We start from the raw sequence: 23,952 nt of genomic DNA, 5'->3' as shown, positions 1-23,952 counted from the left end.
TTTTTTAAACTTCTCCAAAACTTTTGTGTGTTTTGCTTCAGCCACTGAATATCCTAGAAATGCAGAATACCCATTGGCTGACCTTTGTGTTCAAGTGGCTGAGAAGTTTGGGCAGGATGTGGGGTTAGTGGTAGCCGGGGAATCCCATTCCACATTGCTCTGCCAGGAGTGCTGCTTTGGAGATGTGGTAATCAATAGGAAAAACTAGAATGCAGAAAATAAGAAAAAGATATGGTAGGGAGATAAGTGATCCAAACTGAAGGAAACTCAGAAGGTGCTTAGGACAGTACACAACTGCACATACAGCAGGGAGAATTCTACCATGCTAGTTCCTGCTACCTGCCGTGGGGATGTTGAGAGAGCCACTGCAGTCAAGGTTGTGTTGAAACTTTACAATCAGGACTAAACTGTTTTGCTGCATGCCTTGAGGAATTGTAGTCTTTATTGCAGCTGATTCTAAAATGTGTTTTTAAGTGATGTAGCCAAATGGGGAAGGAACAACTTAAAAATCCTCGTTCAGTGAGTAATGTGGTGGTGGTAAGTGTGAAGTTGCGATTGTCATCTTTATCTTTTTCTTTCTTTCTTGAAAGGTGTTTGGAGATGTTATTTCCTAATTTAGGACTTAATCCCTTCCCCTCCCCATCCCCAGCCCTGAATCCATCTGAAACCCTAGGCTGCGCTGTGCACTTGAAGTGATGTGCCTCAGAGTCCTAAATTCAGGTAAAGCTGAAAATGGCTGCAGTCACTTCTATGCTTTCTGTCCATCCCCCTTTGTTCCTTCTCCCTCCCTATTCCCCTTGTGCTCGCTTGCTCTCTCTTTAGTTTAACACAGTTGAACAGCAGTGAAGTGTAAAATGTGCTTTTGCCAAGGTCAGTTTCTTGTGATTACTCGCCTGTGGCAACTTATGCCAGTTGCAACAGACTGAGTCTCAGCAGTCCACAAAGTCACACTGGTGCTTATGCAGAGGACACCCAGTGTAGGTTATAGTAAGTATAGTTTGGAATAGCTTGCAATGCTGCTGAATTTTAGCAGCTTTATTTAACTCTTCTCATCTCGCTTGTGCATATTTCATGGTTTGGAGTCTGTTATTTGTTCCACAAAGCAATAGATTGGCATCTTCTCCAGGACCCTTAAGGAGGAAATTCACGTTAGAGGATGGTTGTTTTCTTACTGTGAGTTGCCTAACTTTCAGGAAGTATTCATAGGAGAAGATACAATAAAGAGTCACTGACACACTGCATTTTCTAAATGTTTCATATATATATATAAATTTTATTTGTTGGCTCTTGGAGGAAGTCATATCAAATTCTGCTCTATTTAAATTGATAAAAGACAGAAGAGAAAATACATACCTATGTAGGAAGAAGCATTATTGAAAAGTGTAAGAAGGCTTAAAACGAGAACTGAGAAGACAGTGATACAGTCTTTATTCCCCCTTTGAAAATGTTGCATACACTCAAAGAATTTTTTTTTTATAAGAACCTAATAAAGAATTTGCCTGCTGTGACAGAGGAAGGAGTATGAGATGCATGAACATCTGTTTTAGGAAATGTGAATTGTTGAATCCCCTTGTGTTGTGCGTACTGAATTGAGAGCCACTAGGCAAGAGGTACCTCCTTTTTCATTCCCCTTTCTGACATTTGAGTAAACATGCATCCTTTTATGAAAAAAATGTTATGTTTAAAACAGAAAAACATGAACTTACTCTGTTAGTTTGCTCATTTGTGTTATTGTTGACCATGATATTTTTCATTCTCAAATATGTACTTAAATAAGAAGCACTTTGCTCTTGAGCTTTCTGATGTTGATTTTGAGGTTACCTGTCCATCATTCCTGATTACTAGAGAGGGGAAAAAATAATCTAGATGATCAACTGAAGGGCTGGAGCTGAACTTCAGATGCCTTTGAAATTCAGTTAAGTGCAGAATTTCATTGCATAAAATTGATTATGCGTTTGATTCATTTTGAAGCTACGTTTTGCTATATTAAACACTACTCTCACATTTGGCTTTGGAATGATTCTTGGACATGAGTAAAATATTGAGTCAGCAACTGAATATTGATTTTGTAGACCTCTGCGCACAAGAATGTTCCTGTTAAACTCACTGAAACCCCCGCAAAGTAAGGTGAGGACTGAGAAGTCATTTGAAACACTTTAAGAAGTGTTTGTCACGTATTTTCTGTTTAGCCTTGCTGTCAGGCTTGCACTAAGCATTTCTTGAGGCAGATGCTACTTGTTGCTTTTTGCACATGTGGAAGACAATGGAATTAATCTTTTGTTGCAAGTATGCTTTGGACTGAAATTTGCTTATCTGTTTTTGCTGCTGTTCCATCCTGTATTCCTTTGCGTTTGATAATATTTATATTGGCTCAGCTCTTATGGAAGAATACGTTTTGATACCTCTGTTCAGACTTTGTGAAGGCTGGGCTGTCTGCTTAACTTGTTTCAAAGCTGGAAATCCATGGTGGAAATGGGCAGTGTTTTGTGTGACTGTGCTGTACAGGCACGTAGCCATTGTTGTGATGCAAGTTGTCTTCCAGTTGTTTCAGAAAGAAAAATGGGAACAAGAAGAAACTAGCAGCAGAGAAGCGCCGCTGGTCGGTTTTCAGTCAGCTGAGTAGTGGACAAAAGTGTGTTCTTGGGTGCAGTGAAATAGACAAGCTTCATTGTCTATGCTCACCAGAATTTATCCCATTCATTTAGTTTAATCTTAAGGAACACGAGCAAAGGAAAGAACTACTCAGAAGGTTTTTTGGAACATTCCTTAAGACGTTCCTGCAGTGGGCTGCTAATGATGCGTGCTCAGAGCATCTCCTCATTATGTTTTTAGCACAAGCAAAAGGTTGCTCATCAGGATCGAAGAAGCCCACACGATCTGAAATCTCTCAAATCTATGTACAGAACTCCTAAACATTTCTTTAAAGCTCATCATTTGCTGACTTTGCTATTTCTCAAATTCTTGACTTAGTGTGGTTGCAGAAATGCTTTACTGTGTGTGCTGAAGGTAGATGTTTTCTGATCTGGTAAGAACTCAGAGCCCTTGACAACCTGCAAGATGTGGAACCTAACTTTTTTCTTAATTCATGGATTGAGATGTGAAAGGCTGCCCAGAGAGGTGGTGGGTGCCCCATCATTCCTGGAGACACTCAACATCAGGCTGGATGGAACTCTGAACAACCTGATGTGCTTTAGGTGTCCGTGTTCATTGCAGGGGAGTTGGACTAGGTGACCTCTAAGGGTCCCTTCCACTCAAACAGTTCTATGATTCTATGAAAGCTTGTCAAGCGATTTATCCCTATAATTTTATAGTTTTAAAGGGAGCTCTCTGAGTCAGTATCTTAGTCAGCTTGAAGAATGCTTATTGTGCTAATTTGGATGAGATAGAAATAAGCATTTTGATGTACGGATTGAATTCCACGTTAGTATTGCATCTGCAGTTTGTCAGTACCACAAGAGGCTTGTGTTGTGCAGCAAAACTTCTTTCTCTGTCTTGAACTCTCAGTGCTCGTCTTGCTTTGTTTGGGAGCGGTGTTAGAATCCCCTCTTATCTTGCAGTTCACGTTTGGTCATAGGGGAATATCTGAGAACTTGAAGCTGGGTAAAGAGAGATCAAGGAATTTAGAGAAAGCATTCTCAGGTTCTGTTTGGAAGATGTTTTTTCCAAACAAAGACCTGTGGAATGGTTATGATCCTGATGTCCTTGGAAGATGAAAAGGAAAGCAGGTGATAAATCGTGTTTTCTTATTTCCCATTTTAATGGTAAGATTATTTTCAAGCTTCTAATGGCTTTTAATAAATGCGGATTTACTCATTCCAGTTATGACAAGGCAGCGTCGTTGATGGTTTCCTTCTTGTCAGATGGGCAAAGTGCAATGACTGAATGAATGCGGGAGGCAGGATTGCTTATGGTTTGTTACGGCTTTGACACCTGAATCACCACAAGGACTGGGACAGTCTGTAGCGTGACTTTGGCCCCCATGTGGGAAATACTGGCTGATAATTTTCTGCCTCATGGGTGGTGTGAAGATTAACTTCACAGAAGAAGTGAAGTATTTATTAATAAACGGCTATTCTTGATATGTCACTTACTTGTTCCTAGCAGTGACACTGGTAATATATTGCTCCTGAGAGGAATGTAAGTGAGCGCTTAAAACAAAAGAGACACATTTAAGTAATTTTATCATCCTTCGTGAGAGCGTGTATATTCGGTAGTGTCCATAGTAGTACTTAATGTTCTGATGATTTTCAGCTGTTAGAGAAGAAATGCCTCTGAGTGAGAAGGAAGATGGCAAGGTCATGCACTGCAGTGCTTGGTAATCTTTCTTTAACACAGCACGTATTTTAAATCCAGCTACACTGTAGAAGTTGGATCTTGTTGCATGTTTTCTGCAGTACAAGTGTGATGTATGATTAAGTCATGAAGTGTTAACAGCAACGTGCCTATTTTCTTTTTTAATTCTTTCAATTTTTGTATCACAGTTAAAGAGGCAAAATACTTTGGCAGTCCATTCCCAGCATCAGAGCTGTCTTTTACTCTGTGATGGGAGATGTGGGAAAACAAGCATTGCTTTGCATTTCTTTCAGTGGTCAACCTGAAGCATATGACTGAACAAGGTCATAACGGTTTGGAAGGACTTTCAAATGCTTCTGTTATTTTATTAGCTGCTTGATGAAAAAACCCTCTGGATCTTTTTTTGTTGTTGTTTTGTTTCTTTATAGGTTTGGACTTCTGTATTTAATCTAGTATAAATTTAAAAAATAATGTTCTGGTAAATATTCTTTGGGTTTAAATTGGAATTGTTTCGCAGATCTTCTGCTTTTGGATGTGGGTTGGAAGGAAAGAAATGTGATGAATTTGAAGGGCAGAGGAGAGGAGTGCACTTGAAAACCTGATTTGCTGCAGAAGCTCAGGCACAGAGGTCATTTTTGATACAGTGCTGAGTATCTGAGCTTTTGTCTGAAAGGAGCAGCGGTGAACTCTTTCTTATACACATTGCTTACTGTACTCTGGGATCATTGCACTGAGGTTTAGTTCAGTGTTTAATAATTTATCCAGATGTTAAAATTTGGGGAAAACAAAGAAATTTAGCAGCTTTACTAAATCTCAACTGTTTTTAGAAATCTGTGTTCTCTTAGCGTACTGGCAGTGACTGAGCTGTGCCTTAATGAGACTTCTGTTGTGCTTTCAGCCAGGGGTCTCATTGCTTTGCCCCCGCAGTTGACATAAGAGTTTGTTCTGCAGCTGCACTGAAGACAGCCCAGGAATGTGGTGTGACATCTCAGTGTCCTCTGCAGGGCTCCCTGCCTGCAGGAGCTGCTGAAGGTGACTGCTGGTGGTTTGCAACCGTTGCAGCAAACACATGGAACAGCACTATCCAGATCTGAAAATAAAATACTTAATTTATGATCTGTTTTACATATTGTGTTTAAAATGAGAGTTTACGTTTCTATCCTGTTTTATTGATGGAGCTTTTTCTCTTTCAAGTATTAAACCTGAAGCAATGACTTATGAATCACTCTCATTGTTGCACTTACAAACTAACTTGACTCATCAGTGATTTTTCTTCTGGCATGATTTGAGGGAAATGCCAGTTGTTTTTTTTTGTGGTTTCTAATCGTTATTGACTTTTGAAGAAAGGCAGAGGAAGAGAGGCCAGCTAAGCAGCTGATTTTATTTAGGTTTGTGCTTTTGAAGAGACTCATCATGCAATAAAATATCATACAGTTGCATAAAGGAGCCTGTAAGATGCTGGTCTCTATTCTTTAGTGTCAGACAAGGATGGTAACAAGTGGGTCCAAGAGCTCTTTGTTATGCTCATAATTCCTTGCCAGTTCTTTTCAATAGTTTTCCAGATGTATAAGATTAGGAAAAAATTCGTATCTGAAGAACTCTTGCAGATAAACCCCAAAAGCTTTTGTGTTTTTGTTTTCTTTTCAGGTTTTCTGTACACTCGGTGTCTAGTGATATGTATTTGTTAACTCATTACATGGTCATGTGATTTCTCCTGTACTTTATAATCCTTATTCTATTGGGTAACATTAATTTTAATGTTACACTTATAGTATCACCAAATGCGCAACGTTGTTCAGTGCTTGTGTTGGAGGAGCTTGTGAAGCACCACTGAAGTTGGGCTTTGCTTTCCAAGTTTACGCTTTTGTAATAACCTAGAATTAGCCCATTAAAGCACTGTCAGAAAAGTTTCTCTTATTACTAGGAGCAACCATATACCTATTTCTGTGTTACTGATTTTATTCTTGTCTCCAAGATCCAAATACTTCTATGTCTTTTGACAAAAGTATAGAAGCTTTTAGCTAAGCTTCTTAAAACCTCAGTTTGTTTTTGTGCATTCATTAGCCCCGATGGCTGAAATCTTTCAAATCAAACAGATTAAAGTATTTATTGTTTGTATTACATAATCGCTCCTTCTCACTGTATGTTCATTGTCAGGACTTGACTAAAGGGGTTTGTTTCATGCAGTGCAAACCATCCTTCCCAATTATCTCTAAGGACAACACAACTAGATCTGTCAGCTGCACTGTGATAGAGTTATACGAGCTGTTTCCTTCAGAAATTAATTACTTTTTTTTTTCTTTTTTTTTGGCCACATGTGAGGACTCAGAATCCATGCCTTCACTCCCTGACCAATTAGTAGGTACTTTTAGTATACTGAAGCATTTGAAAAAAGTCAGTTTACATCATTTATAATGTAGAAGTCGGTAGAGTAGCTAGAGAAGAGAGAAATGTGATGTGTAGGATTTGTGCATGCACAGATGATGGGCAGATGAGTGTGTCCTGGGTAGGATGCAGAGATCTCTCTGCAGGGAGGTGAGAAGCCGGACTGCTCCACTGCATCCTGTTGGCATGTGGTCATTCATCTATAGGGAGTGAAACCCCCTTGGTTCTCATGCAGGTAAATAGGCTTCTTAAATTACTGATATTATTCTGAGCTAAATATTTCTTTCCAGTTTCACCATGAGTGGGAAAACTTTTTTTCCAGGGAAGAAACAGGATTGAATGACATCTGTGACAGTAATACGTATCACAGGACTTTTCACTGAGGTGTAATCTGTGACATGGATGGCTCTCGCTTTGGGTGATTTTTGCCTCGTTTCAAACTGACCAAACAGCAATTCTTAATTTCAGAAGTAAAGGAAAATTCGCTCTCGAATCCTTCATGTCTGTTCCCAGCCGGAGTCATCCAGTTTTGTTGATAATGATGTCATCTGTTGCATAACCCGAGAATAGGGAGCCTGCTGCTGCAGCATCCTCCGTTCTTGGCTCTGCTGGGAGGCTTCAAAGGGAGACTGTGTGCGTGAGGCGACTGCTCTACCAGCAAGACCAGAGCATCCAGGCATATGTTTAGAAATGGAAAACAACAACACAAAGGAGCAGTGACCACGCAGTTGAGGTCTTTCAAGCTATTTTGAAGTTCAGGATAATTATTTCAAATTTTATATAGCTGAAGAAGATCAGAGAAATTCCCTAGCATTTGATTCTGTAGCTACTGGGTATGAGAAAGTTTTTGAGAATGTATGTTTTGAAAATAATTAAGTGTGATTTTTGTGTTGCATCCTGTTGCTTTCTTGGCTATTTTCTATAAAGCTTGCAATTATTTTTTTTTACATGAAATCAGTAGAAAAATTACTTTAAAAGTAAGAAAAGAATTGTAGGAAAGCTTTTAGTAATGGTTTTGTCTGAAGATTGGACAGTTGTTTCAAGACTGCAGTTGGGAAAATCACTGATTTTTTAAAAAATATTTATTTTCACAATAAATTGAAAGAATTTCTCCTAATTGTATCCCCAGGCAGTCTGCATGAAGGTGCCTAGTGTTTCAGTGTTTCTAATTTAATACCATCTAACTTATCTTTCAGTAGATTTCATTAATCATAAATAAATAAATTTCTTTATCCCTTGTGCTTTAAGTATATTGTACATTATGATTCAGTACATGCTTCTATGCATCATCTTTTTCAACATCAAATGTTCTGTTTTTTCATTTCAATTCAGAATATTTTTCTTTAATGGCATAAGAAAAATCTTAATACTTACCTATGCTGATTTAGCAAGTTGTCTTAATGGAAATTTTAGAGAAAATTGCTACAATACACAAAATATTAAACAAAAAGAAGCCACTCGGCTTTCATACCACCAGCTTTATGGCAGTGTTCTAACCCACATTCTGTTTGTTCCTATCATTTACTGTAATGATAGCTTGCATTTTCTGTTAAAGGGAAAATGGTGGTAGCTTGATTTTTTTTATTTATTTATTTTTTTTATTTTTTATTTTTTTATTTTTTTTTGGTAGGTCATTCTACTATACAGGTGAGGCCGGGGGGGAAGGTGGAGTTGAGTGAGCTTACTCCCCGTTCTGGTTCTCTGCTGAGCCCTGTGTGATGAGGTGGTGCTCATGGCATTGCCATGCCTTCTCCTCTTGCAGCAGTTTGCTGGTTGGTGTTTCTCATAGAGAATCATAGGATCACCAAGATAGAAAAATACCTCCAAGATCATCCAGTCCAACTGTCCACCGATCACCAATATTTCCCACTAAACCACATCCCTCAGTACAACAGCTGAACACCTCCAGAGCCCGTGACTCCCATCATCTCCCTGGGCAGCCTGTTCCAGTACCTGACTGCTCTTTCAGAGAAGATTTTCCTAGTATCTAACCTGATAGTTACAGTCTGATTACTTTTGATAGATGTGTACTGAAGTGCTCCTCTCATGCCTCCCAAATCTTTGTGTTATTGTTTAAGTAGAATTTTGAACTCCGGAGTCAGACACATTCCTCCTTTCCTATTTTTTCCTCTTTCTTTTATGAGCCTTACTGTATACATTTTCAGTATTATGTTCTAATGAGTGCTTGTTTTGATGACTACAGAAGGAAAGCATGATGGGGTTTCTGCTTGCTTTCTGATTTGCTCTCTGTGGTGGTGCCTGGTTCCTTCACTGGTTCTCCCTCCTGGTGTGGGCAGAAAGGATGCTCTGTCAGGCCAGACCCCTCTGAGACCTCAAGTGCTGAACTCAATGAACATGAGCAGTCTGTGTGCTTTTAAAGATGTCTTAGTCAAATTCAGAATCTTGAGGATTACAGAAGGTATTTTGTTTATGCAAAAATACCCCAGACCCTTTCTTGGAAACAATGATCTTGGGAGACTTTTCTTTACCAAATCTGCCTTTTTACTGAGAGCCAAACAATATTTTTCTTTGTCCCCTTTCATGAAACAGCTGGCTGAAATTAAAGTACTTTGAAAATTAAGACTAATGTGTAAGTTCAACATGAAAAAAATTAGATTAATTTTTAAAGCTTAATGGAGTTAGAGATAATTTAAAAGATGCCAGTGCTCTCATCTCTAATTGTAAGGCTGAGGGACAGCTGAGATTGTTTTCTACCATCCATGTGCAAGTTAGAATATAAAGCTCACTAAGGCTAATTGTAGGTAAAGATTAAATGATCTTTAGTTTCTTTCCCCTTGGATCTTTTTGAGGCGAAATTCTGCCTACGCTGAAGTGTGTGAAAATTTAGTGGACAAGCAGAAGAATGGCTTGGGTTGAAAGGGACCTTAAAGATCATCCAGTTCCAACCCCCTGCCACAACCAAGGTTGCCACTCACTAGATGTTGGGGATCTTCTCTACACTTCTCTAGGTTTCTTCCTCTTAGATAGGAACTTTATTGGAGAATGCTTTAAATCTTCCTTATGCTGCTTGAGTCCTTAAAAGGAAGACAGCATGTTATGTAAATGTGGTTTTCTTCTTTATGCTCTTTATGATATTGGCTTGTTGTGCACGAGTTGGATTTACCAGCCATTGTGACGTTGTTCTTTCCTGTTCCTAGCTTTGGAATCCCACCTGCCTTGGAGAAGATTACTTGTAGTTTTAAATCTAGGCTTGCTAATTCTGTTGCATCACGCCACTCAGTTACTGTTGTGTGTATAATAAAATAATACTGCACAATCATATTTTCCTTTGATTGTTTGTCCCTTGGTTTAAGTAAGCAGTGGTTTTATTTCTTCACTAAGCAGCACAGTCTTTCACGGTATATTTTTGAGCTGCTGTATAGTTTCCCTGAAACCTTGCAAACAGCCGTCTACCTAGCTCTTAATATGAGGGCAGTTTCTTGGAGGCACCACTGGAAAAATCAAGCATATATTTATCTCGTTGGAGGAGCCCTATCACCAATTCACTGTTGTCATCGGAATGCTGTTAGGCACTGTTAAATCGCTGTTTTATCTTTTTTATTTCTGTCTCTCATTTTCCTACTAGAAAAACAGATCCATGGCAGTGAAGCTGCATGTGCTTACTGGAGCCTCCTCTTCTCCTCTTTTTGGTCATTGAATTCTCTGCTTTTGAGAGCCTTTTGTACTCTATTTTTGTGTTGAGGGTATTTTTGACAGGGACTCAATACTCGAATTGCCGTTTTAGTTACTATGGAGAAGCTTTCCTACAGGAAGGCTTCTGCTGTGTTTTATGAAGATGGTCAAACACTGAATTTGTCCAACTTCCTCATAAATTGCAGTTAAGAAGTTCATTTTGTACCAGTTGTCTTCAGGCTAAAAATTCCTTTGGCTCATGTGCTTCCTTTTAGGCTTTGCAATCTGTGATGTCCTAATGGAAAAGATGAGAAGCAGGATGGAAAAAGTAGTATATCCTGCCTATCTCAAGAGAAACAAATGTGCTATTTTATGCCTTTCTTGGAAATGAGTTTATTTGGGGTTTCTGGTGTACTGGTATGTCTGCTGATTCCTCTGCATGTTGGTGGGGCTTCTGTTGGGAGGTCGGTATCATATTGTGGGGTGCTAGATTGTGGTGTTCTCCCTTATGTCCTGGAACAAGAGTCCTTTTAATGTTTATTTCTGTGTGGAACACATCCTGGGTCTGATGCTGAGTGACAGCAACACATATGCTTCGATTCATATGTTGGGCTTTTTTTCTGGTACCTTCTGTAGTTTTTCTTTGTATCTGGTGCATTGAATACCACTTAAAGAGCTAGCTGCATTAAGTATAGTTCAAAGTGGCAGCAAACCATGTGAAACTGAGAACTTTACCCAGAAATAGATTGTGAAAGGTTCTGAATGCATTTTATTTTCATCTGCTCTGTTAGTGTCTTTGCTGATTGAACGCTTACTCTTAAGCCCACTGTTCTCAGGCTGGTGAGGTCGTGTGATTTTTTTTCTTTTTTTTTCCTTTTTTTTTCTTTCTTTTTTTTTTTTTAAGTCTCTCGCCTCCTCCAGTGATAGGAAGGCAATACTATATCCTTTGAAGGGCCCCAAGATTTGATAGCATTGTGCTGCAGTGCAGGCTTTCATACCAATCCTGTGCAGTCCACTGTGATGTGAAGGGTAGGAGCTTTTTTTCTCTTCATCCTTTTATTTCTTTCAGATCACCTGTTAAATACCCGAGAGTGAACAGACTTTGGGGAAAAAGTTTTCCACATAATAAGAAAAGTTGGAGGAGAGGATATTCAGAGAGGAAAGAATTTTCTAGGTTATGCTTAGAGGATTATTCGGGTACAGGAAAGACTTCATAACATGGGGTTAAGTCTCAACATCTCTTTAAACTCCTACCTGAACTTTCATCATTTGTCTGTAAATAGAGGTATTACAAAGGCCTTTTAGCTAGCTGCTGTCAGAATCTGAACGCATAGGAGATGCTTTCTGGTTCTGTTTTTTTCAAGGCATCGTACGGGATGAGGAGGGAGTATGCTTCTATAGCAGGCTTCAAGGCTTCAAAAATTGGAGAAGTAAGAGTGTTAGTGGATAACCTGTGTGAGGAGAGATGCATAAAACCTCCCTTGTCTGAGGTCACACTGCAGCTAATTTTCAAGTGTTGAGAGTTAAAACTAATGAATTTTTTCTGCCTCCTGACCTTCCTAGCTGTAAAAACATAAATGTTGTTCTTTCAGAATTTCAATACTGAAATCCTTAAGTTAAATCTGAAGGAGTTCTTAAGCTGCAGAGAAATTTTTTCCTGAGCAGATGACAAAAAAAGCCCTGAGGGCTATTGGGTTTTGTTTCCTCTTCCTCTTTTTGTGTCTCTCTCTCATTGAACTTGGCAAGACAATGCCTGTGAACTCTTGCAGAGGATGAAGGCTGAAGTTGCTTGTGTATAACCAAGAGCAAGCTGACAGATAGACTCTGTCAAAGTGACAGTTACTGTGTATAAAAAATTGGTGATAGATGGGACAGATTTTGTCATTGAGTTTTGCCCAAATTGTGAACATTTCCAATTGTGTGACCTTTTCTTGTTTAATTAATGTAAATCTTAAGGGCTCGGGACATTGTGATTGTGGAAGACGAACGTTCAACTGCGTTACAGAGCTTGATGCCTAAATTTGGTATGAGTGTTCACTGGTGTTCACTGGAGGTTTACAGAAATTAATTTAGTTCTTAAGGAAGGGTCATCTTGAAAATCTAATGCATATGTAAGTTTCTAATGTCATCAATATCTCTAGTATATTTGCTGCTTGTTAAATCAACACTTGCATTAACATCAATGAAGGAAGCAGCAATTGGAATATGCATGGATGAAAAAAAACATTTCCTGCAGTTGGTCCAGCAAATTCTAGTCTCTTTGAGTATTCAGACCCCAGTAAATACATGTGAAAATGGAATTATTGATTCACATTCACACATTTTTCAGTTAGGTTCTGGGAAGAGGAAAGGCAGCATAATACTGGGGTTTTGTAGTGCTTTGAACTGTAAGTACCTCACTGTGTGCTCATTTAAAAAAAAAAAAAAAGTCTGAAGTTTCTATCTGTTTTGCATTGTATTTGGAAATGCAGTTTATTTCCTTAGAATGTGGTGACTGTGTGTTGATTACAGACATGCTATAATAGTTTTGGTGTTACTGTCCTCATTCGTTTTCTTTTTATTGGAGTATGGAGAGATGCATGGTGAACTCTCCCAGTCATCACGTAGTGTGGAGTTCATAGCAGTAACTGTCAGCTCCTGAGTAGACAGATTCTAGTCTGTGGAAGCTGTAGTTGAGCACAGGGAAGGAGATAGGCACCTCTTATGCTTAATACCAGAATTAGTTCTATACAGCTCTGAACAAGGAGGCTACCTGTTTCCCAACCCAAGGGACCTGCAGATGCTGAGCTGTTCTTGCCAGTCCGTGAGGAAGCTTCTTGCAGCCTGAGGAGCCATCATCATCTCCACAGACAGCTGACACAGAGCAGGAGGAGTCACAGAGACTGAGGGCTGTGACAGCTGGAGAAGTAGTTTCAGGTCAACATCTGAGAACTAAGTATACGTGAGGTATCCTTACTTCCCTCCAAAAGTTATGGCAGTCTGATAATGGGCAACATGACCATTGTGTGTTGAATCAACAAACAATTAGGAGGGAGTTGTTCCTATGACACCTGCTTGTCTCCTGCAGCCCTTTTGGAGATGAACTGAGGAGAATGATTCTTTTAGATCACAGCTGGAATATAAACACCATCTTCTTTTGTGCCCTTAGGTGTGTCAGGTTGTGTGCTGTATCTGAAACAAATGTTGGCTTCTTCTACCATGAGGAGATGCCAGTGGTTCTTCTCCCCTCTGTAAATTATTCTTGGATGTCTGTGATAATGTGGTTGAACAGGCAGCTGTCTGTGTTTCCTTTGTCTATTTCTCTTTGAATCACCTTCTTTCACCAAATTGCTCTTCCTCAGTCCCAGGGGCTTTGGTGATGTTACTGAGAAAATGTCTCTGTCTTCCACATATGTTCATAGAATTGTTTGAGTCAGAAGACACCCTTAAGGGTTACCTAGTCCAACTCCGCTGCAGTGAACAGAGACACCTACAGCAGAACAGGTTGCTCAGAGCCTCTCCAGCCTGACCTTGAGTGTCTCCAAGCATGGGCATCCACCGTTTTTCTGGGAAACCTTTCACATCTCAACCCACAAACTAAGAAGAAATTAAGAAGAAATTCCACCACTTCCCTAGGCAAGATGTGCCAGTGCCTCACCACCCTTACTGTAAAAAAGAATTTCTTCCTCGTATCTGGTCTGTGTTGTGCAGTTTCATGGTTTCCCTTGGTAGATCAGTTTCTATAGCAGCCAATTCTGTGAAGAGTAATAGAACTGTCTGCTAAGTAATTAATGATATGAAGGTGAGTAACTACATGAGGTTTTATTGACCCAAGTGAATATGTGGACTGTTCCTCTGACCCTACAAAGTAAAGATTACCTGATGGTAGCTCAAGTTCTCTGAGGAACACACTACTGTACGTATATTCTCTATCTAATGCTCCTTTGGAGTTTTCAGTTGCACTTCTGCAGCTGAAAGAAAGCCAGAGGCAACCTGAGCATCCTCTGTCATATATGTCTGCGTTCTGAGCAAAAGGAACTGAGACATTTGTGCCTTTTTCTGAGATGAAAGCACTCTAGTCCTGAGCATTAGCATCTCACTCGTGCCACTGTGATATGTGTGTGGACTTGTGTCTGAAGAGCTCTTATTTCTAGAGTGAGAACTTTTATGACAGTTTTCGTTCTGCAGAATTTGTACTCCCTTAGCAAAATGATTACAAAATTACTTGAAATAGTCTGCTTTAAATGCTGGAGAGGAGGTAATGTTTAATCTGTGAATTACGGATATCTCCTAAGTTCTTTCAGAGAATTGCAGGTTGTTTAAGACAGTAGCCAGAACAGCTGCACTGGGCAAAGAGGATTGAAAACAGTGATTTTCGTTCACCCATCCAGTAGCAACACACCTTTCTGAAATGTTATGTAGCTCAAAGTGGTATGGAAACTTTTCAACTTGTAGGCCATCACTGCTTTTTCTATTCTATAAAGATATTTATAAATAATTTTATTTATGTAGTTTTTATATTTTTATAAAACTTTATAGAAGAGTTAGAGACTATCCTGGTGAAAAAAGTTATTTGGATTTTATAAGTGATTTGGAATGATGTGCAAGTGTTTGTACGATCGTTACGCAGTCGGGAGAGAAGAAATCCCAGGTCATTCTAGAAGAAGCTATTGCTTTCCAGTACTGCTTTTATTCTGCAAGTGACCTTGCGTATACTTTATTTTGCTTTCCTGCTGTATTAATAAAACAGCATTTTTAGGATGTATTTTAATTTAATTGCACTCTTTTCTCCTTAAAAGGGCTTAACTATGGGAATATGTTTTGTACATTTTCTCATGACTCAGTGTTGTGTAGTTGGATAATTGCATTTCAAATGTGAAAAAGTCAGCAGCACTTAAGGGACTCCTTCAGTTAAGGAAGCTGGCCCACCTTTTTGTCTGAGTTAATACAGGATTTTTGAGTTTTAGAAGGCAAATCTTGCAAAGACTTCAGTAAGGAGTAAACCTTCGGGCCTGCAGCCTGATCGTTAGGCCTGGTGGTATCTCCTGTAGGGCTGGTATGAGGTCTCCCAGACACAGGTTGTTCCCTCAGTCACTACCTCTAGTCCTCACTGTCTGCATATGAACAACAACTTTGTTCTGGCATTGGAAGTATTTTGAAAACATAACCTTTTTAATTATAACAAACAGGTATTAGAAACAGATTTTCTGGTGTTTTCTTGCAACTTCTTATACTGATCTTGGCAACATCTTCCTGCTGTGGGCTCCAGTACAAAATGGAAAATCCTGTAGCCTTCAGCTATTTAAAGAAGAAGATCCACACTTAGGGTATGATTAGTCATTTATTCTTATCTCACAAACTAGTTATTTCGTTTTCATATCTTTGGTTTTATCCTTAATTATGTGGCTTTGTCAAGGCTTTGTGAGGTTGTTCTCCTTTCTAAGGAAAATTCACAAAGCCTGGTATTTTGATTGCAGTTTTATGTTTTTAGCACAGTGTTCTTCATAGCAAAACACAACTTGATTGACTATGGCTTGATATAAGAGCTCTCTTTGAAATTAGGATTCTTTTAGAGTAGGAAGAATTAATGTGGCCTTCTGATGGAGAGGTGATTAAGCAGCAGTGAATTTTTCTCTTCCTTTCTTAAGAGATCGTGCACTTCCCTTATTTGTTCTTGATTTTTATCTTTCTGTTTTTTCTCAATTTCTGAAGATATGTTTCTGTTTCTAAGTTGGGCTTCACAGAGATGTTCTTGTGTTACATTCAATTCAGTGCTTATTCATTAGCCTATTTTGTTATTTGGAAGAATTTTAAGTTCTGCGAAGTTGTAAAAAGTCATCTGTGTTTGTTCTGAATTTAGAAGTTTTCATCACTGTCAACAACTGTCTTAATTTCAGGCACCTTATGAGCTGAATACATTCATAGGTTTAGTATTGAATGTGGAGGTTGGTGGCCCTGCCTGCAGCAGGGGGTTGGAGATTCATGATCCTTGAGGTCCCTTCTGACCCTGGCCGTTCTGTGATTCTGTGATAGGAATAATGTATATCTTCCGTGGCTTACACGCACAGATCATGTTGTTCTCTATAGGAAACAGTGCACTTGTTTGGTATAGAAAATACTAACAGCAATGCCAGTTACCACAAAAAAAAAAGAGAATTGCTTCCATTGGAAGAGCCACAAAACCTTACCTTTCAAGCCTAATAAATGTCTGAGACGTAGATCAGTGAAGTGGGAAATGTTTTTAAATGTGTACACACTGATGGATCTTGATTTATTACTGGAGCATTCAGTTAGGCTGTTGTCTGAAGTTACTTGGTTAGGTGAACCATAATTATTAATCCCAAAGGATTTAATGTACAAGTTGCTGTACTTATATGATTGTATTATCCTTTACCCCTTCTTTATTACCTTTAATATTGATTACATTTTCAATGATACTAAATCATTATGGCAGGCTTAGAGTCTAGATGCAAATTAAAGTTCTGATTGATTTCATGTGATGTATGAATTGCAAAGTATGTGGAAAGTAATATTTAAAAATGCCTTTTCAGTAACATCGCAGTGACTGTGGGATACTTAATTGTTCGTCTGTTACAGAAGACACGTGATTTTTTTGCCTTGAATGTGCAGTAAGCTGTCTGAGGTGTATTCTGCCTGGATATGATTCTATGACCGTTATGGCCTAACGAAGGAATAACTGTGGAGCTGTAATAATTAAATCAAATTGCAGTGCTGGAGCGTGCACTCAACGAATTATCACTTGGTAGAGGCTTCCTGGCTTTGAGGAGGCTCTTTTAAGATACAGTTAGATAAATTTGAACAATCTAGCTTTCTCTTCTGCATTTCTGTTATAAAAAACTTATTCTACCACCCGCTTTCTAGTTTTTATCTGTGCTTCCAACTTGTTTGCTTTTCCAAACAATTTCCTTTATTTTTTTTTTCTTAATGCCAAACTCAGTAATGCACTTAAGAATTTATTTTACTGTTCTCTTCAATCAAACCTTGGTGGTCAGGGCATGACTCTCTTTGTTCAACTGCAGCTGTTGGAAAGCTCTTAGGAGCTCACTGAGTTTGTGTTTTCTAGGGAGGTATTTCAGGTCAAAACAGCCTTTACTATGCACTGGTGGTGTTTTATATTAACGCTATTTATGGAAGAATGACTGTGAGTAATAGCCTTGTGAGATGAGAAGTTTGTAGTTAAGCATGATGTGCTTATTCTAAAATTGCTAATTATAACTTTTGAAGATGAAATTAAATTGAGGTTCTAGAGAGATAAACGCTGAAAATACAGGACTTTGGAGAAAGCTACATTTATTTAGTTCCATTCAAGTTTTCAGTCTCTTTTCTTAAAATAAGCACATTTTGTGCAAATTGAACTTCACATTTCAAAGCACTGACTGAAAGGATCTGCAAATAATCCACCCTTTGATAGTACATTAGTATTTCACACTGAACTATTTACTAATTGCAAACCATTTTTTCTTTCTTTTGATCAAGTAAAATATTTGTATGAGATTTGATAGACTGCTGCTGAACATCTTGTCCTCAGAGGAGCTGTGATGGCGCAAGATCAGTCTGATGGATTTTGCAGGTGTGTGTGGCTGGTTGGCAGTGGTTGCTGGGGTGGCTTCCATACGTATAGAAGCTGTGCTTTGTTTCTAGTCAGCCTTCTTCATTGCCACCATCTCATTAGAATGTAAAGTATTAGGTTTGGATTTCATTTTAATACACCTAAAGTTTGGCCTTGTTAATCAGAAAGTTTAAAGCTTGTATCTATTAGAATTTTCTGGAAAAAACTGCATCTTTCTCAGCCTTTTTCTTTCTTTTTTTTCTGAAAAGTAACTCTAATTTAAAGAATTCATATCCAACTTGCAGATCAAAGACTATGTAGAAGCACATTGCTATGTCACTACATACTAAGGGAAATATATCACAAGGAATTTATATTTAAAGGAAATTCTCATAAAAAGGGATTTATAGTTCTGGTGATCCTGGCTGGCAGGCAGTGAAAATTACTTGTCGCCTGCATGAATTTAAGCGTGTTAAGTAGCTAAAATGCTAATTGGGAAGATAGAGTGGATGATCAGTTGTTTTTTTTTCTTTCAAGTTTTGAATATTCTGCTTTCTCTTTTACTATATTGTGCCCTGTATTTATTCCTCTACTGATTGAAAGGTATTCTAGGATAGGTAGTAGAACAATAGGTTTGTACACCTTGCAGTATTGACTAGCAGAAATTTTAATTCATTCGCTAACATCACCGTTCAGACGATTTGAAGTGTATCTACCACCACAGAATATCCCAAGTTGGAGGGGACTCATAAGGATCATGAAGTCCAATTCCTGACTCAGCACGGGACCACCCAAAAATCAAGCCATGTCTGTTTTCTTCTGCCATTCTTTCATTTTGTCATTCCTTGGTTATTGTTCCCTGGTGTTCTTCAGTGTGCTAGACAGAAAGCCTGGATTTAATACATTATAAATATTTTCATCAGCGCATGCTGATACAGTTAGAAGGCATCAAGCCTAGTTTTTAGTGAAGATACTCTAGTTACAAGTTTTTTTTTCTGTTGATCTCTTTATCTGACACGCCATATGATGTCTTTCAGCCTTTTCCTATTTCAGAGAGTACAAGACTCTTGTAGTAGTTTTGTGTTCAAGCCATTGAAGCCACCAACTTTATGACAGCTGTTACTCTGAATCCTCTGCAAATAGGGACAAAGTCATTTGCATCTTTTTCCAATCCAATATGCAGGAATTCTTTCAAATTTTTATAGGGCTTAAAGAGGGAGAACTGGAAGTACTGTGTTTGATCTTACCACTTTCCCCTCAGCTGTGGGAAATCTCGGTGTTCTGTTTTTCATAGTATTTTCCTAAAATTTTTTATCAACCCTGTTTTCTTGTGATATCCTGTACTTAGTGTCCAACCATCCTTATTTTGCTTTGAATGAGTAACTGCTCAGTTGTAAACACTGCAGAGACAGCTTCAAGAAAATGCCATTTGTTTTTACAATGAGGTCTCTTTCTCCTTGATAAAATCATGATGAATTTAGTAAGAGGTGTATTATTTGATAAGACTTTTTTTTTCCCCTGTTAATAAAAAAACTGTTTGGAAAGTTGACAAGTAGCAAGAAGGAAACATAGTATAATTTCAAATATTGGCTGTTTTATTTAGGACTTCATCAGTTTGTTGCGTGCATGGAGCTTGAAGCTCGTCAGATGCAATTGACTGGAATTTGACTTTGCTGCCACAAAACATTGGAAAAAATGGTGTACCTACTGCTGAACTTATTATAATACAGGCTAGCCCTAATTTGGTACTGTTTCAGCTAGTCAACTTTCTGTAGGCAAAATTACTGCAATGTTAGCAGTAAAAGAGAAAGCATGTTGAAGAACTGAAGAAAAAAGCAAATGATTTCCTGAGCCTGACCTCACAGAGAAACCTATTCCTTCCCCCAAGCCAACCATGATGAAATGCCATAAATTTTCTCCACATGTTCTGGCTGTGCTCAAGCAGACACTGCTGAAGATTTGAAGCTTGTAATAAGATACATTTTGTCCTGAGGAGTGGGACTCAATTTCACCTTGTTCTTCTCTGAATGTTTTCTTTTGGCTAGACATATGAGTTATATTTGTTTTATTTTTTTTCCCACAGGACATCTGCAAGTGGAGGGTAACATTGTTGGATGTACATTTCAGCATTTAATTTTTTGGATCAATGATCCATAGCTCCTTCTGTTGGTGTTTTGGGGAGGGAATAGATCAGTGTTAGTGCCGTGTCTTATATGTGAGATAAACTTCATCACGTCGTGCTAAGTCCTGGAGACAGATGCAGAACAAAGACAATGGAACATTAACTTACAATATTTTGAAATTGGTGTATGTATGTTGAAGTTTGTTCCTTAGCCAGAATTTTAGAATTTGAACATGATTCTTTGTGACTGCAGTATTGATGACAATGTACTATGCTGTGATACAGTGATGGAAGCAGCATTTAAGAAAAGTTGGGCAACAGGAAGCTTTGTTAAAAATGTGGGTATTGGTGAATTCTTAATGCAAGGCCTTTGTGAAGTGCAGCAAAGCTGCTGGGTTCCCCCTATGCATATCCTTTTAAAAGTTGCATCCAAATCTGGAAGAGCAGATCCTAGTGGTAATTGCCAGGTCAAATTTGTTAGCCTAATGCTTAACATGAAGAATCCCTCTTACCCTGCATTTTCAAAGCAATGAGCTGTGTGGTGTTGTGTGGGTAAGGATGAAAGCAGTCTCTGCAGGCTCAGGAGGAAACACGACTTCGGTGTGTTTCAGAAACTGGTGAAACCAGGTGGGCATTTGCACCGGTGCCCAGGCACAAGGGCTTGGAGGTGGTGAGTAGCCCAAACTGCTGCTCAGTTGATATGTTTATAAAACAGGAAACAGGAGAAGCTATTTTTGGTTACTCACATTTGAATCTGCTTTAAAACATAACTTTCTAAAACATAACTTTCAACTGTTTTTAATTAATAATGAGCTAACTCTGGCTAGTTTGATACCCCAAGCTACCAATCCAGAGTGGTTTGAGGCAGCTGTAGGCTGTGTGTGCAGTCCGAAGACTCCTGCCTTGCCTGGGAGATTGCCTTGAACTCTCCTAGAGAAATCCCCTGCTCAGGCAACCAGGACTGGGTGAGCACCAGGAGTATGCTAGGGCAAAGCCGGTCAGTGATTAGGGAAGAAAAATCTGCTCCGGGCTGCTCTGACGTCTTTGTGTGACCTCAAATCGCTTCATCAGCTCTTTCTTTTTTTTTTTTTTGCTGGGTAGCATCTGTATGGGAAAGGTTGTCTTACTGTTTGGACTGCATTCCCTTCCTTTGTCTCTCCTTTATGAGGTTTGGTTTTACACACTGAATTTTTGGGTATGTAGAGGAGCTCCAGGATGCCAGGGAGAATGTCACAAAGTTGTTTCACACTTAAAGCCTGTCCTACAAGTAAAGGCCATTGCAGTCTGGAGCGTTCCTCCTCAAGATACACTAATATGCTGTGAAAGTGCACATCATGCCTGGATGGGCCCACTGATAAAATGCTGCCTGGAGAGCTCGCAAAGTGCTAATGTGTCAAAGTGCCCACAAGCAGAGGGTGAATAATACTGCTTCTAAAGGTTACATCTGTTGAAGTTAGCTCATGTGCTTTTCTGGTGTGGAGCTGGATTGCGCTTGCAAAAGTTCCTTTGTTGTCAGTAATCTCAAAATGCACGGTTTAATTGGTGAAATCCATAGGGCTGAAAGTGTCTTAATTTAGACAGGCGAAAAGAAAAGCCAACATTGAAATGTTAAGTCACCTCATGACTTGCTGAGTTGGTGTGGCTATCTAATGCCAATTCTCACCTATTATAGTATTCCCCCAAACGCGTTACTGTTTCTCGGAGTTTCTTTCTCCTTTCCAACCTCTATCTTCTTGTGAGCAATTGCTGGTAGTTACTCAGAACCATTTACCAAGCAAAGTTAGTAGCTATTCTCCCAAGAAACTTGACTTTTGGAATATTAGGAAACGCCCATAGCTATAATGCTTACTTTTTTTTTTGTTTGTTTGCTTGCTTTAATGTTCATCTTTCCCTTCTCTTTCCTGTTTGAAACATTCAACCTTTCTTCTTTTTATAATTTTAATATTTAATGTCATTCATGAAGTATTTTGAGTGTAGTGTATTATTTCCGTCAGTAACATTAAATAAAAAAATACATGCAACTGAAATGTAATTTAGAGAAGCTTATCTATTACTGAGCTCTTGTTTTATTTGGGATATGGTTATACTGAAATATTTCTCATGAAACAAGTATACGTGCAACTTAAACATGTTAATATAGCTCAAAATCTTGAAATGACTTTTATTAGTGAGAGAATCTGTAAGACTTGCCAACTATTTTCAGTATCTTGCTGGACATTTGTATTCATGGTAAGTACAGGACAAGAGGTTATCTCATTTGTACAGGCTGTGGCTGTCTGGGATGTGCAAACTGTTGTATCTTAAACTTGCTCATAACTCTAAGCTCGCTGTGATTTTTCGCTGTGCATTCTTTCAAATTCTGTGAAGAAAATGTTTATCTTATACTGCAGTTAGGAGGCTGCAGGCTTCAGGGAAGCTTTGTGGAGAGGAAGTGCTCTTCCTTCATTTTTTTCTGCTTTTGATTCTTCCTGACTAGTTGTTTCTTGACACCACATGCTTGGTTTAGAAGCTCTGTTTCATCAGGATGAGCTCTTCTCTAAATGCTTAAAGGGGGAGAGAGTTTCAAGCTAATTCTTTAAGTTTAAGTAATGTTCTTTCTTCTGTTTGCCTGCTTTGATTGCTGATCTTCTAAAGAATAAGTAAGAGTTCACCTTTCAGGCACACTCTTGCCAGTTGTTTTTCTGCCCTTTGGTTGTTTCTGATGTAAGTTATGGAAGCGCAGTTCTCCAGGGTCAACTGGCTTTGTTTGGTTTTATTCTTTCAATTCCCAGTATCTGTTGGAGACTGATGGGTTGGATCTTCCCACTAGATGAGAAGGATTTTGCTATCCTCAATTTATACACTTCCTTTTCTGCTGCTTTTTGAGGTGTTCATTTGCAGTCACTGTTGCTCCTCCCCTGTTGAAACCAAATTTTTTCTTAAAAGCTCACCAAGAAGGCACCACCTGATAGAGCTGCCTTGCAAAATGCCCAGCATGTAAATTTCTACACAACAGGTAGGTTGTATAGGTAAGGAAGTGTGGGTATTTCCCTTCTTATAGTGGGGCTGTGTTTGTTCTCTTGCTCTGCAAGTTGATTCCCATGGTACTGGTCTAGTTTCATCTGCCAGATGCTGTTCTTGACACACTTCCATGCTTGGTGCTCTTCAGTAAAACATAACTGACGTACCTTACTGGCACTGAGTGTAACAAGAATTTTTTTTTTGTAAATGTTTTTTAAGTCCTGCATTGTGAAACATGATAAGCTTAGGTGACTGGTTCCAGAATAATCATGCTGCTTATTTTCATTTGCCAGGACTTTTGAGGAATGTTGTCTAAGGGGTGAATAAATACAATTAAAAAAAAAAACAAAAACTGTCTTACAGAAGTATAGACCTGATTACGTTTTAAACTGTATTTAGTATATATACATAGTATACATCTGATTACAGATCTGAGATGCTGAAAGTGGTTTGAATTTACAGAAGTAAATTGCAAACAAAATCTGAGATGGTATGAGTGTAACTGGTAAAATTATTATCATGGTTGTACATGTGACTATCAGGATAGCCCATCCAAGCTGGAATGTTTGGGTGTACAGAAGATGGGACACTCCTACCAAAAGCAGGCTGTTTGATCAGCCTACATATACTCCTATAACAGGAAAATGTTACTCTCACAGTGATGGGATGATCCAAATTCTCAAATACTTTCCCATATTATTGTGCTAAGCTACTTGATTCTTTACCTACGTGTGCTTTTTTCTCTGCATTTCAGTAGCTTCCTCTTTTCATTCCAGTGTTTCAGTAATTCATCAAGGATCATGTGTAAACCTGCTAGATTGTCTTCCCTCTTCCCTAAGCATTATGATTTGGAGTTGTTAGGAAAATGCAGTGCATCGTGCTTTCCTTTGGTAGAGAAAAATTCCAAGCCAATCTCAGTGTTAAGCCTTCCAGTTGCCTTCAGTTACCCACTGGATATTCAGTAATTTTT

General features: G+C 38.7%; 1 long non-coding RNA gene across 1 annotated transcript in view; it reads left to right on the top strand.

The window, feature by feature from the left end:
* Positions 1-598: 598 nt before the first annotated feature.
* Positions 599-23,952, top strand: part of LOC100545207 — an 88,483-nt gene continuing 65,129 nt past the window's right edge. Inside the window, exon 1 of the long non-coding RNA XR_792923.3 lies at positions 599-720. This is a non-coding gene — a long non-coding RNA (uncharacterized LOC100545207). The remainder of the gene's footprint in view (positions 721-23,952) is intronic.

This window comes from Meleagris gallopavo, chromosome 3 (assembly GCF_000146605.3).
Source record: "Meleagris gallopavo isolate NT-WF06-2002-E0010 breed Aviagen turkey brand Nicholas breeding stock chromosome 3, Turkey_5.1, whole genome shotgun sequence".
NCBI lineage: Eukaryota > Metazoa > Chordata > Aves > Galliformes > Phasianidae > Meleagris > Meleagris gallopavo.
Note: the sequence above shows the minus strand (reverse complement) of the source record. Positions and strands in the feature narration are given on the sequence as shown.